We start from the raw sequence: 14,255 nt of genomic DNA on the forward strand, positions 1-14,255 counted from the left end.
GCAGGTGGGACATTACTCAGTGGTGAATAGGGAGCCCAACCTCTCCCCCTATTGATGGCATCCTGTGCCTTCAAGGTGAAACTTTGCCATATTATTGCATCTCAGGAAAAGCTGATTTTTTTGCAGATCACCTGGGGAAAAATGTGTGCAACCCCTGGTGGAAAGACACTCTGCACATGCTTGGTGGCACCTTCTTCTTCTTCTTCTTCTTCTTCTTCTTCTTCTTCTTCTTCTTCTTCTTCTTCTTCTTCTTCTTCTTCTGTCATTCCAGGAATAAGACCTGCACTGGCAAGTAATTAATTAATTAATTAATTAATGGTTCTGTCCATTGCTACTGGCAGACCCTGTTTAATTTCTGAAACAGAAATTCTTAGCCCTGTGGAGGACTGAACATTGGGCCCTTTCGCATGCAATGCTTGAACTCTACTACTTGAGAATGGACTAAGACTGTGGTGGACTCTCCTTCCTTGGAGGTTTTCAAGCAGAGGTTGGATGACCATCTTCCAGGCATACTTTAGCTGTGATTCCTGTGTTGCAGGGGGGTTGGACTGGAGGACTCTCAGAGTCCCTTTCAACTCTACAATTCTAACATAAGGGCCTCAGAAGAGCTTGTAGGATCAGACCAGTGTCCCATCTAGTCTGACATCCTCACAGTGGCCAAATAGTTCCCTGTTGCAAACCAGCAAGCAGAATTTGCGCAGAAGAAGAAGAAGAGGAGGAGGAGGAGAAGGAGGAGTTTGGATTTGATATCCCGCTTTATCACTACCCTAAGGAGTCTCAAAGCGGCTAACATTCTCCTTTCCCTTCCTCCCCCACAACAAATACTCTGTGAGGTGAGTGGGGCTGAGAGACTTCAGAGAAGTGTGACTGGCCCAAGGTCACCCAGCAGCTGCATGTGGAGGAGTGGGGAGTCGAACCCAGTTCACCAGATTACGAGTCCACCGCTCTTAACCACTACACCATACTGGCTCCATCTCCCCTTCTGTGGTTTCTGTGGTTTTCTATTCAGAAGCTTTGCTTCCTCTAGCTGTGAAGGCAGAGCCTATAGCCTTCATAGCTGGTAGACATTAATGGCCCTCTCCTCCATGAACTTGTCTAATCCTTTTTTAAAAGCTGTCTAGGCCATCACTTCCTCCAGTGGGAGGGAGTTCCACAGGTTCATTCTGCGCTGTGTGAAGAACTATTTCCTTTAATCTGTCCTGAATCTCCCACCCTTCACGATTATTTGATTCTGTGAGTCTAAGAAAAGCTGTGGGAGGGCAGAAGGGCTTTTGTGCTCTAATCCTGCTTGCTGGTTTCACAGAGGCTGACCATCACTGTACTAGATGGGCAATTGGCCTGATGAAGAGCGGGGTCTTCTTATGTTCTTATGATGCCAGCCCTGCTGGCAGCTTCCAGAGGGGTTTTGCACTGCCAGTTTCTTTTACGTTTGCTTTCATTAGCACTGTGGAGATTTATTACAAGTGTTGCCGCTGTCGTTCTTACCACACCTGGCTTCTCTCTCTCTGTGGCTGGCAGCTGTCTTTAACAGTTCCCTGAGCAGACACGGGGAACGAAAGGGGCAAATGGCCCCACAATGCCGTTTTACAGGACATGCAAAACCCTCTGCCCCAATTTTGCAGTGCTCCCTGGGGGAAACAACCGCCTTGCCCTTCAAAGAGGCAGATTTAGGGCAGCACGTCCAATTCCACCACACTTGGGGGCTTAGGGGGTGCAGCAGGACCCCACAACTCTGACATGGTGAATTGAGTGGAACAGAGGGTGGGAGGCAGAGGGACACCGAATTTTCACCTCGCGCAGGTCACTGCTGAAATTTGAAAGACCAAAGTTCATTTCTGCCCTCACCGCTTGCTTGCAGAAACACAAGTCAGGGTGTGAGAAGAGGCAGTGATGGTCAGCAAACTAGGTGCCTTTAAGAGAGAATTGGACACATTCATGAGAACCACGGTGCAGGTTAATTCTGTGTCCAGGGCAGCTGTTTACCAGCTCCATCTGGTATGCAGAATGAGACCCTCCCTGCCTGTGGACCATCTTGCCAAAGTGGTGCATGCTCTAGTTATCTTTTGCTTGGACTACTGCAATGCGCTCTATGTGGGGCTACCTTTGAAAGTACCCTGGAAACTACAACTAATCCAGAATGCAGCAGCTAGACTGGTGACTGGGGGCAGCCGCCGAGACCATATAACACTGGTCCCGAAAGATCTTCATTGGCTCCCAGTACATTTCTGAGCACAATTCAAAGTGTTGGTGTTGACCTTTCAAGCCCTAAATGACATTGGTCCTGTATACCTGAAGGAGCCTCTCCACCTCCATCGTTCTGCCCAGACACTGAGGTCCAGCACTGAGGGCCTTCTGGCAGTTCCCTCGCTGCAAGAAGTGAGGTTACAGGGAACCAGGCAGAGGGCTGTCTCGGTAGTGGAGCCCGCCCTGTGGAACACCCTCCCACCAGATGTCAAGGAAATAAACAACTATTTTACTTTTAAAAGACAACTGAAGGCGGCCCTGTTTAGGGAAGCTTTTAATGTCTGATGCTGTTTTGTTTTAATATTCGTTTGGAAGCTGACCAGAGTGGCTGGGGAAACCCAGCCAGATGGGCGGGGTATAAATAATAAATTATTATTATTATAACCAGGTAGAGGGCCTTCTCGGTAGCCTTCCACGCTTCCTGTGGAACACCCTCCCATCAGATGTCAAGGAGATCAAAATTACACAATTACACATCTAGTCCAACCCCATGCAATGCAGGAATCTCAACTCAAGCATCCATGACAGATGGCTATCCAACCTCTGCTGAAAAACCTCCAAGGAAGGAAAGTCCACCACGTTTCATGGGAGACAGTTCCACTGTCAAATAGCTCTTGCTGTCAGAAAGTTCTTCCTGATGTTTAGTCGGAATCTCCTTTCTTGTAACTTGAAGCCATTGGTTTGAGTCCAACCCTCTGGAGCAGGAGAAAGCAAGCTTGTTCCCTCTTCCTCGTGACAGCCCTTGAGATATTTGAAGATGGCTCTCATATCTCCTCTCAGTCTCCTCTTTTTTGGACTAAACATACCCAGCTCCTTCAACCGTTCCTCATAAGGCTTAGTTTCCAGACCCTTGATCATTTCAGTCACCCTCCTCTGTACATCTTCCAGCTTGTCAACATCCTTCTTAAATTGTGGTGCCCAGAACTGGACACAGTATTCCAGGTGTGGTCTGACCAAGGCAGAATAGAGTGAGACTATTACTTCCCTTGATCTGGACACTAGAATTCTGTTGATGCAGCCTAGAATAGCATTAGGGCTTCTTCTTTTATGTTGCTGCATCAATTTCAGTTTCTCTTAGTTCCTTCTTGCCTCCCCCCATGGCAATTCTCCACATTTTCACTTCCGTCTCTGAATATTTTTATTAGAAAAACAGCCCTTGTGAGAATTCATCAGAATTTTTCCTAATATACACATTTTTGCAGACAAATTTGCTTAATACAGTCATACCTCAGGTTACAGATGCTTCAGGTTGTGCATTTTTGGGTTACGGACGTGCCAAAACCTGGAAGTACCGTAATGGGTTATTTCCAGGTTTCACTTTTGCGCATGCGCAGAAGCACCAAATCGCAACCCGCGAGTGCGCAGATGTGGTGCTGCGGGTTGCGAATGTGCCTCCCGCACGGATCTCGTTTGCAACCCAAGAGTCCACTGTATACACATTTTTGCAAAGCAATTCCCCAAATACAATGCAGTTTGTATGCCATTGTCAAGAACACATGCATTCCATGCGCACTTTCCCCTGCTAAGTGCCTTTTTCTGCACATTTCACTTGGCTGGAGAACTGCATTGCCAAATTTGGAGAAGTCCAAGTTTCGAAGGATAAGGTTGTGCTTCAATTCGCAAATTGTTTTGGGATGTCTCCTCCATCTCTAGTTCTCCCTGGCGGGACGTCTTTGAGCACAGCTTCTGCACTTGTTGAAGATCTCTCAACCTCTGGATTCCCTGCATGAATGTTTTATTCTGCTGATGGTGTAGAGGTGCTTTGCTGTGGCATCTCAAGGCTCTAAGGTGAATGATTGAACTTAGATCACGCATCCCAGGCCTTCTCTTTCTGGTTCAAGTTATCTTGCCTAGCTCAGCTTCTTATTTTATTTTATTTTTAAAGCGAGAAGGCTAGAATCACACACCTGACTCCTTTAACGGGAGCAGAAACCCTGGCAAAGTTTAACTGCAAACCCTAAGGAGTTCAATCTGTTTCACTCTCAATGATGCATGTGGAGCTTCTGAAATGTGCTAATTTCACTGCCTGGAACCTCTGGGCTAATGATGTCTCTGCTCCAGAAACACAGGAAAGTTGCTTTCCGCCTCTCTTGCACATGTGACCATATCAGGCTTTACACCAGCTCAGACTGATGGCCCAGCTGCTCCGGGGGTAGCCAAAGCGGAGCTCTCAAGGCGTTGCTGGATTTTGAACACTCATCAGCCTCAGCCCGCATGACCAATGAGCCGAGATGGTGATGGGAAATGGAGTCTAACCAGACTGGGTATCCGGATATGATTGGTCTGCAGTTCTCTAAGGTTCCAGGAGGAAGACTAGTTTGGAGGATTCCCCTTTTGCAAAATCTCTTGCCTCCTGCAAAAAGTGGGGCTTTGGTCATATGTCAGGGGAATGTAGGAGCACTGAGGTAAATTGTTGCCTCCTTTCAAGTAAGGATGGAATAATGAGAGATTCTGAAATGTACTCATTTCTCCAATCTTCAGCTCACCCAGTTCCAATTCATGCATCTGTTTCTGATGTGTATGTGTGTGAATACATATATATCAGGATCTGATACATCAGTGTCAGGAGCATGTCAGCAGCAATAATAATAATAATAATAATTTATACCCCACCCATCTGGCTGGGTTTCCTCAGCCACTCTGGGAGCCTTCCAACAAAGATTAAAAATACATTAAAAAGTGAAGTTAACTATTTAGTAAAGGAAACAAAGTCGACTCAGGAGGCCGGGCATACTTACAGCAACTTGTCGCAGTAGATCTTGCCCCTATGAGGCAGGTGTGTGGACTGAAGGCCCCCATCTCCCTACAGTTGTCTAAGTCCCCTCCTCCCCTGGGTCCTCCCCTTGCAATCTGAGACTACATCATTGTGTCTGTCTTTGCTCCTCCCATTTCATACCTCTTCTGGTTCTGGGAGACTGGGGGTGGGTGGGAAGCTGGTCGCAGCAGGAGGGGGATAACCCCTGGCTTCTTCACCAGCCTGACTCATCTCTGCCTCTTGGGCTCCCTCCTCTCCAACTTCCACTTCTGCCTCTAATTCTGGACTTCTCTCTGTCACAGAGTCTCTCTGCTCACCAAACCCTGTTGCCTCTTGAGCTTCCAATACCACCTCCAGTCTTCTCCCTCTAACCACTTATCGTCATCCCACAACCAGTTCATTGGCTCTGAGCCTTCCTCCTGTGGGGGTTCCCCAAATTCCTCTCCATTCAGCCAGTCCATGACAATCAATAAATAAATAAATTTATATATGACCGTGTGTGTAACTGTAGGCAGGTCAATTCTGTGTCCAGGGCAGCTGTCTAGCAGCTCCACCTGGTACGCAGGATGAGACCCTACCTGCACACGGACTGTCTCGCCAGAGTGGTGCATGCTCTAGTTATCTCCCGCTTGGACTACTGCAATGCTCTCTGCATGGGGCTACCTTTGAAGGTGAACCGGAAACTACAACTAATCCAGAATGCGGCAGCTAGACAGGTGACTGGGAGTGGCTGCCGAAACCACATAACACTGGTCCTGAAAGACCTACATTGGCTCCCAGTACATTTCTGAACACAATTCAAAGTATTGGTACTGCCCTTTAAAGCCCAAAACAGCCTTGGCCCAGTATACCTGAAGTATACCTGAACCAGGCAGAGGGCCTTCTCGGTGGTGGTGCCTGCCCTGCGGAACGCCCTTCCATCAGATGTCAAGGAAATAAACAACTATCTGACTTTTAGAAGACATCTGAAGGCAGCCCTGTTTAGGGAAGTTTTTAATGTTTGATGCTGTATAGTGTTTTCAATATTCGGTTGGGAGCCGCCCAGAGTGGCTGGGGAAACCCAGCCAGATGGGCAGGGTATGTATGTATGTATAAATAAATAATAGGCATTTTGGGCATGTTTCTCCGAACAGACACATTCTTTTACATAATTTTGTCTACCATATGCATTCAGGGCAAGACATTTCCCCCCAGATATAATGAATTTTTGAACACCCTCTCACCTAAAAATATTCTTGTGCACACTTTTGTCCAATACAGGAGTGAAACCAAGCTTTATTTACCTGGGTCAAAGAAAAGAGTTGGTGTGGCGTGGTCCGTCCCCCCCGCCACTTGCATATACAGTGGTCCCTCGCAAGACGAAAAGAATCCGTTCTGTGATTCTCTTCGTCTAGCGGTTTTTTCGTCTTGCGAAGCAAGCCCATTGACGGATTAGCGGATTAGCACTATTAGCGCTATTAGCGGCTTATCTGCTGATCGGATCAGCTGATAAGTGGCTTAGTGGCTTAGAAAAGGGGGGGGGGGGAGGAAAAAAAACCAGCAGGAACTCGCAAGGCATTGTCGTCTTGCGAAGCAAGCCCATAGGAGATTCGTTTTGCGAAGCACCTCCAAAACGGAAAACTCTTTCGTCTAGCGAGTTTTCCGTCTTGCGAGGCATTCGTCCTGCGGGGCACCACTGTACACACACAGAATGGGAGATTCAATGGTGCCCCTCTCCTGGGGCAAAACACCTGACTAGCCCCCCCCCCCCATAGCTATGGCTCTGCCCAAAATATACATTTCTGTGTTGGGAAACTCCATCGAAAAATCCAGAGAAATGCCAGAGTTGGAAGCAATGCCTGTGTTTCAGGTTGGCATAAGGCTTCAGAAAGCACACATGAGGGGGGTTTGTGCTAAAATGCAAACCGAACCTGGTTTCTTTCCCACCCCTGCCACGCAGAGGAGCCGTTCCACACACCGGTCCTTCTCACTCTCTTGACAAAGCGCCTGCCAAGAGAGAGAAAGGGGTGATTTTGCAGGGAAAAGTGACTTTTCCTAAGGAGGCGCTGCTCTTTGAGAGAAAGCTGTACCCAAATCAGCACTTTCTGCTGTGAAAAAAGAGAGGCGCGCAAAAATTGGCCGTGGCCCTGGTTTTAACGGGAGGTCTCGGGGATTGAACCAGCAACCTTCCGCGTGCAGAGCAGATGGTCTGCCGCCAAGCCAGGGGCCTTCCCCATGCCCCGAAAGACACGTCCACCTGCCCCGTGATGGCTGAGGACGCACAGATGGCTCAAGCTTGCTTGGCAGCACCATCCTGCTCCACAGAATTGGCCGGGCTCAGCGTCGCAATTAGCAAAGATTGTGTCTGTCGAGAGAGTTCGCGAGGGAAGGAGGCTCCCTCACCTCCAGAGCTCCGCACACTCCATTATTCATACATCAGGAGCAGGAAATGGGATGCGAGGCAACATTTGAAATTGGGACCCGACATCTGCTGGTTCTCAGGCTGTGTAATGCACACTCCAATACCTGCCAAAGATGGGAATATATCCCTCGCCCCCTCCAAAGGCGAAAAATATCCTTCCCCAGTTCGGTGGGTTGCTTTCTCCCTGTATATTTTTCTTGCCCACAGGATTGGACATCAGTGGGTACAGCCCTCCAGTCAGACACAGTTCTCTGTCCCTGATTTCTGGGGTAGCTCAGTCAGTAGAGCATGAGAATCTCTCTTTTTTTGAGTTTTATTTTATTTTATAAAACCATAACAATACAACCATACACACCAACAGTTTAAAAATTCTTCCCAATCTCTTGACTTCCCACCTTACCCTCCGTGGATCCTTGTTATTACACTTTTTCTACTGCATTGTTTTCAATAGTCCATGTTTTATATAACTCCATTAACTCCATAGTACTTGCTACATTATGGGACGCGGGTGGCGCTGTGGGTTAAACCACAGAGCCTAGGACTTGCCGATCAGAAGGTCGGTGGTTCGAATCCCCGCAACCAGGTGAGCTCCTGTTGCTCCTGCCAACCTAGCAGTTCAAAAGCACGCCAGTGCAAGTAGATAAATATGTACCACTCTGGTGGGAAGGTAAACGGCGTTTCCGTGCACTGCTCTAGTTTACCAGAAGCGGCTTAGTTATGCTGGCCACATGACCCGGAAGCTGTAGGCCGGCTCCCTTGGCCAATAAAGCGAGATGAGCACGGCAACCCCAGAGTCGTCCACGACTGGACCTAATGGTCAGGGGTCCCTTTACCTTTATCTTACTTGCTACATTACAAGTGTTATTGCAATCCAGGTAATGTTTTCATCCGCTTACAATGGTCTTGAAGATAAGTTATAATTTTCCCCCATTCTTTGTTGAAATTTTGGTCTTCTTGGTTCCTAAGCTTTTCCGGTCAGTTTTGCCATTTCGGCATAGAAGAAGAAGAAGAGTTTGGATTTGATATCCCGCTTTATCACTACCCTAAGGAGTCTCAAAGCAGCTAGCATTCTCCTTTCCCTTCCTCCCCCACAACAAACACTCTGTGAGGTGAGTGAGGCTGAGAGACTTCAGAGAAGTGTGACTAGCCCAAGGTCACCCAGCAGCTGCATGTGGAGGAGCGGGGAAGCAAACCCGGTTCACCAGATTACGAGTCCACCGCTCTTAACCACTACACCACACTGGCAGTTTGAATTGCCATTCTTCTCCGGTAGAGACTTTGTCTTCTTCCCATCTCGAGCATGAGACTCTTAATCTCAGGGTCATGTAAACCAACTCCTAGAGCAGCCTTTCTCAACCTGTGGGTCCCCAGATGTTGTTGAACCAGTGGCGTAGCGTGGGTTGTCAGCACCCGGGGCAAGGCAAGTAATTTGCGCCCCCTAACCCGTGGATTTTGCACCCCCTAACCCGTGGAGTGCGGGCCCCCAGATATTGTGGCCGGCCCAGCCTGCACCCCCCACGCTACGCCACTGTAGCACAGAACACCATCCTTAATCCTGCAACTGCAAAAAGTTCTGCAACACAGCACAACAGACCGTGCAAAAGGATCGTTGTTGATGCTTTTATTAAAAAAATGTTAACAACAGCCATCTTTATTTACACTATGAGCTAACTGTCTGAGATGGGTAAAACCAATCCCAAAGGGCCCTTACAAACAGTAGATTATGCTACATTTTCCTTGTTTAAATCCACAATGTTTTAGTTTTTTTAAATGCACTCTACCTCCCCACCCTTATACCCTTTCCACCCAAGACGTACACCTGATGCCTTTGTCACACATTACATGCACCCAACCCCTTCCCTGCAGCCAGCTAGATTTCCCTCGCAATAAACGTGGGTGGGTAGGTACCGGAGAAGGGAAACCTGAAAAGAGGAAGTGCTTTCCTGCATTCTGCCTCAGGGTCTTACTGCCCACCCTGCTCTGTTTCGTTGCTGTGTTTGCTCAAACGGAACAAAGAGCAGGGAAAGCCCCTCCCCTCCAGGCAGAGAGAGAGAGAGAGAGAGAGAGAGAGAGAGAGAGAGAGAGAGAGAGGCACCCTCCACGAGTTGTCGAGCTTGGGCAATGGCTGCGCCGCCGACGGCGAGGCGCTAAGGCGCTGGCTCCCCAGGCTGCAGCGCTTGGCCAGGCGCTGCGCTTGCATGCCTGGCCGCGCCCAGCTCGCCTCAGCGCAGCGGAAAAGAGAAGCAGTGGCGGAGACGACGACCCCCCACCCCAACCAAGCCTCGATTGCTTGTCCCTTCCCTCTGGACTCGCGCCCCCCCCCAGGTGTTGCGCCCGGTGCGGCTGGCACCCCTGGCACCCCCCACGCTTCGCCACTGTGTTGAACTACAACTCCCATCACCCCTAGCTAGCAAGGATGGAGCTCAGGGATGATGGGAGTTGTAGTCCAACAACATCTGGGGACCCACAGGTTGAGAACTGCTGTCCTAGAGGCTGTGGGGGCGGCAGTCCCCACAATAAAATATTTAAAGGGACTGAGCCCCACAAAGTTGATGGGCATTCCTATTCAAATGGTGTGTGCGCACTGTGTCATGTGATCGATCATGTGGGGCGGGGCTTACCTGGGCCCCATATTTTATTTTAGTTGGTGCCCTTCTCAGGGTTGCAGGTCTGAGCCCCATTTTTGGTCAAGAGATTCCTGCATTGCAGGGGGTTGGACTAGATGACCCTGGGTCCCTTCCAGCTCTCCATAATCCTATGAGCCCATCTCTGCCATAAGGTGCCCTTGCAAAAGGTGCCTGGAGCACCGCTGCGAGAACAGGCTGCTGGACTCGATGGGCTACTGGCTGGATCCTGCAGCCTGCCTTCCCATGTTCTTATGCGCTGCCTGGGACCTCGGCCAGGAAAGCATTACAGATTCTCCATTTCTAGGGCTCTGTCTGCAAGACTCCACGGCTTTAAATCTCTCTTAAGCAATTGTGAGCAGATGCTGTATTTTATACAGGATAACCATCTGGACTCAAATAAATCCCACCGTTGCAAACTAGCCATTATTCTTTAAGGTTTCTGTACTTTCTCCCCATAAGTGCTGCTGTAATTCTAGAGGAGGGACGAGGAGAAGGGAGGGATGAGGAGGAGGTGTGTGTTTGTGTGTGTAAGGAGGAGATGGTACATTACTCAGCTGTACCCATAAATAAAAGCACTGGAGATTGCAAGATACAAAGGGATGCTTCTGATTCACACAGTTCTGGCTTGGGTGCTCTGCACGTGCTTCAGGGGAAGAGGGCCAATGATCCGAGAGAAAGGCTGGGCAGGCCACATTTGGTCCACAAGCTTGAGGTTTCTTACGTCTTGATCACCACAGGTCCAGGTGTCCTAGATGGATAGGAGTGCCTGTCATGCAATTCTACTCAGTATCGATCCAGAGCAGATTCCAACGTATAGTTAGCAGAGCAAAAACTTAAACACGTTGCAGGGTCCCCCAAAACAGGCCAGAGGCAATTGTATTTTATCCAGCAGAGCTGTATTGCTACTGAAGGCAAATGAGCATAATGGTCACAAATCCAATACAGTGGTACCTCTGGATATGAACGGGATCCATTCCAGAGCCCTGTTCGCATCCTGAAGTAAACGTAGCATGCGTCTTCACCTCTGCGCATGCGCGTGATGTCATTTTGAGCATATGCGCATGTGCGAGCGGCGAAACCCAGAAGTAACGCGCTACATTACTTCTGGGTCGCCGCGGAGCGCAACCCGAAAATACTTAACTTGAAGCTACTTCAACCCAAGGTATGACTGTACATTCAGGATTGGCACTGTCCATAAGAAATCCAGTTGCAGTAGACTTAACTTAAACTTACAATAACTTATAATAAGGTTAAACCATAACACTATGTCCAGAACACCACACCAGGAGGGAAAGAGATGGAAAGAGAGAGTGAAACCCAGACTCCTTCTGGCCTATTATAGTCAGCGTGACCTTGACAGAAGAGATAACAGGACCAGCTGAAGCCAGCTGCACTCAGCTTCTCTGAAGGAATAACCCGAACATCATGAACCTTCTGCTTGCTTCTTTCACACAGAGAAGCTCCCAGAACCCTCTTGAATCGAGTAGAATCGGAAAGATCTCTATACATCAGATCAATACTTTCTGTGCTAAGAAATGCAAACTGACAGCGCCTTTGACCAAATCTGGATGGCAAGACAGCTACAGATGTTCCTAGATTGGGGTAGCTTGGCCCACGTTATCCATCCATGGTTGGATTACTACCATGCCCTCTATGTGGGGCTGCCCTTGAAGTTGTCTGGGGGCTGCAGCTGGTGCAGAACGCAGTGGTTTGGTTGCTCGTGGCATCAAACTACTGCCAGCATACAAGTCCTTGCTGGAGAGATTTGCACTGGCTGCCAATCTGCTGAAAGGCCAAGTTCCAGATGTCGGTAGAGAATCAGAGAACTATAGAGGTGGAAGGGACCCCGAGGGTCATCTAGTCCAGTGTTTCCCAACCTTTTTTGGGCAAAGGCACACTTGTTTCATGAAAAAATTCTCGAGGCAAGCCACGCCCCCTCCAGCCAGCCGATTGGCTGGCCAGGAGGCGTGGCCGGATGGGATTCCCCTGCTCTCGCGGGGACTGGGATGGGATTCCCCGCTCACGTGGGGGCGGATGGGATTCCCCGCTCACGTGGGGAAGGGCGTGATGCCCGCAACCCCACCTCCTGGGGCAGGCCCAGTAGCGAGCGGATGCGCAGGCCAAGTAGCGAGCGGCGATGGGATGTGGGAGCTCGCTCGCTAGCCGCTCCGCGTGTGCTCGCCGCCGGCGCCCCGCCTCTCACCGCCCGCCTCGCCCGCCTCCACGGAACACAAGGCAAAGTTCCACGGCACACTACTGTGCCGCGGAACACCGGTTGGGAAACACTGATCTAGTCCAACCCCCTGCAATGCAGGAATCTCAGTTCACTGTCCATGACAGATGGCCACCCAACCTTTGCTAAAAATCCTTCAGGGCTGTCACATGGAGGATGGAGCAAGCTTGTTTTCTCTTGCTCTGGAGGGTAGGACTCAAACCAGTGGCTTCAAGTCACAAGAAGGGAGAATCCAACGAAACATCAGGAAGAACTTTCTGATGGTAGGAGATCTTTGGCAATGGAATAAACTCCCTCAGAAGGTGCAGGACTCTCCTTCACTGGAGGTTTTTAAAGAGAGTGTTGGTGCTGACCTTTAAAGCCCTAAATGGCCTCGGTCCTGTATACCTGAAGGAACGTCTCCATCCCCATCATTCTGCCCGGACACTGAGGTCCAGCGCCGAGGGCCTTTTAGTGGTTCCCTCACTACGAGAAGCCAAGTTACAAGGAACCGGGCAGAGGGCCTTGTTGGTAGTGGCACCCGCCCTGTGGAACGCCCTTCCACCAGATGTCAAAGAGAACAACAACTCCCAGACTTTAAGAAGACATCTGAAGGCAGCCCTGTTTAGGGAAGCTTTTAATGTTTAATAGGTTATTGTAGTTTAGTGTTCTGTTGGAAGCCACCCAGAGTGGCTGGGGAAACCCAGCCAGATGGGTGGGTATAAATAATTTATTATTATTATTATTGTGGCTATTTTTCAGGGATTCTTCAGCTGTGACTCCCACATTGCAGGAGGCTAGACTAGATGAGTATAGGACTCCCAGCAAACCCTACTATTCTGTGATACTTGAAATACCACTTTATCTCCTGTAGACCATTGATAGACCCAAGACCAGGGGTTGGCAAGGCTGACCGGGCATGGGCTGGATCAATCCCATGATTTTCAGTGTCTGGGCAGGCGCAGAAGCGATTTCCAGAGCTGCAGAAGAGAGTCCCTGCGCCGCGCTGTGCTGGGGACTTGGTTCGGGGGTGGCTCGTGGGCCGGTTAAACGGCCTCTGTGGGCTGCTTCTGGCCCATGGGCCTTAGGCTGCCGACCCGTGCCCAAGACAGTGGGAGTCCACACCCCACAGTTATTTAGGGCAGGGCTTTTAACGGTGTCTGCTCCTGTTCTGTGGAACAGCATCCCTGTCGAGATACAAAAGGGGACATTTTTTGTTCTGTCCCAACTTTGCCAGCTGGATGAAAAGGTCTTTGCAGTGGGTGTCAATTTTGTATGCTTTAAAAACTTGTCTCCTGTTGGTTTTTGTGTGTGCTGTTTTGTAACTGTTAGCTTTTTCAAAATTATATTTTGTACACTGTATTGGGACAGATGTGGAGGATTATTATTATACCATTAATAACACCATAATAGACTGCTGTCCTTCCACTGGCAGATGAAGACAGTTTTATTCCGACAGGACTTTGGAAACTTGTTGTTGTTGTCCCTGCCCCCTCCCCTTTTCATTTTCTTTAATGAAAGGGCTTTAACAGTGCTGCGCAGTTTTTATTATCTGTATGTTAATGGGTTTTTTATATTTTAATTCTATTAAAGTTTAAAAACATATCAAAGATAATCATTAATAAGGAATTAAACTCTAATAGAATTGGATTATTTTGTATTTTATCTGCATCATTTTGATTTGTGGGAGCCGCTCTGAGTCCTGTGATTCCCGTGGTAGAGAATCAGCTCTGCATGCAGAATGTAAGAACTTAAGAGAAGCTACAACCCCCCACCCCAGATTCATCTCTGAGCCCCAGGCTCCCCAGTCTAAAGTGCAGTGCTCCAGCCACTACCCCACACTGCCCCTCAATATACCTCTCTAAAGCTTCAAGAAAAATGCAGAAAGCAAAACCAACTCCTGTATATGGCATTTATTCATAGAATCATAGAATCATAGAATCATAGAGTTGGAAGAGACCACAAGGGCCATCGAGTCCAACCCCCTGCCAAGCAGGAAACACCATCAGAGCACTC

The sequence above is a fragment of the Podarcis bocagei genome, assembly GCF_964188305.1.
Source record: "Podarcis bocagei genome assembly, chromosome: 9".
Taxonomy (NCBI): domain Eukaryota; kingdom Metazoa; phylum Chordata; class Lepidosauria; order Squamata; family Lacertidae; genus Podarcis; species Podarcis bocagei.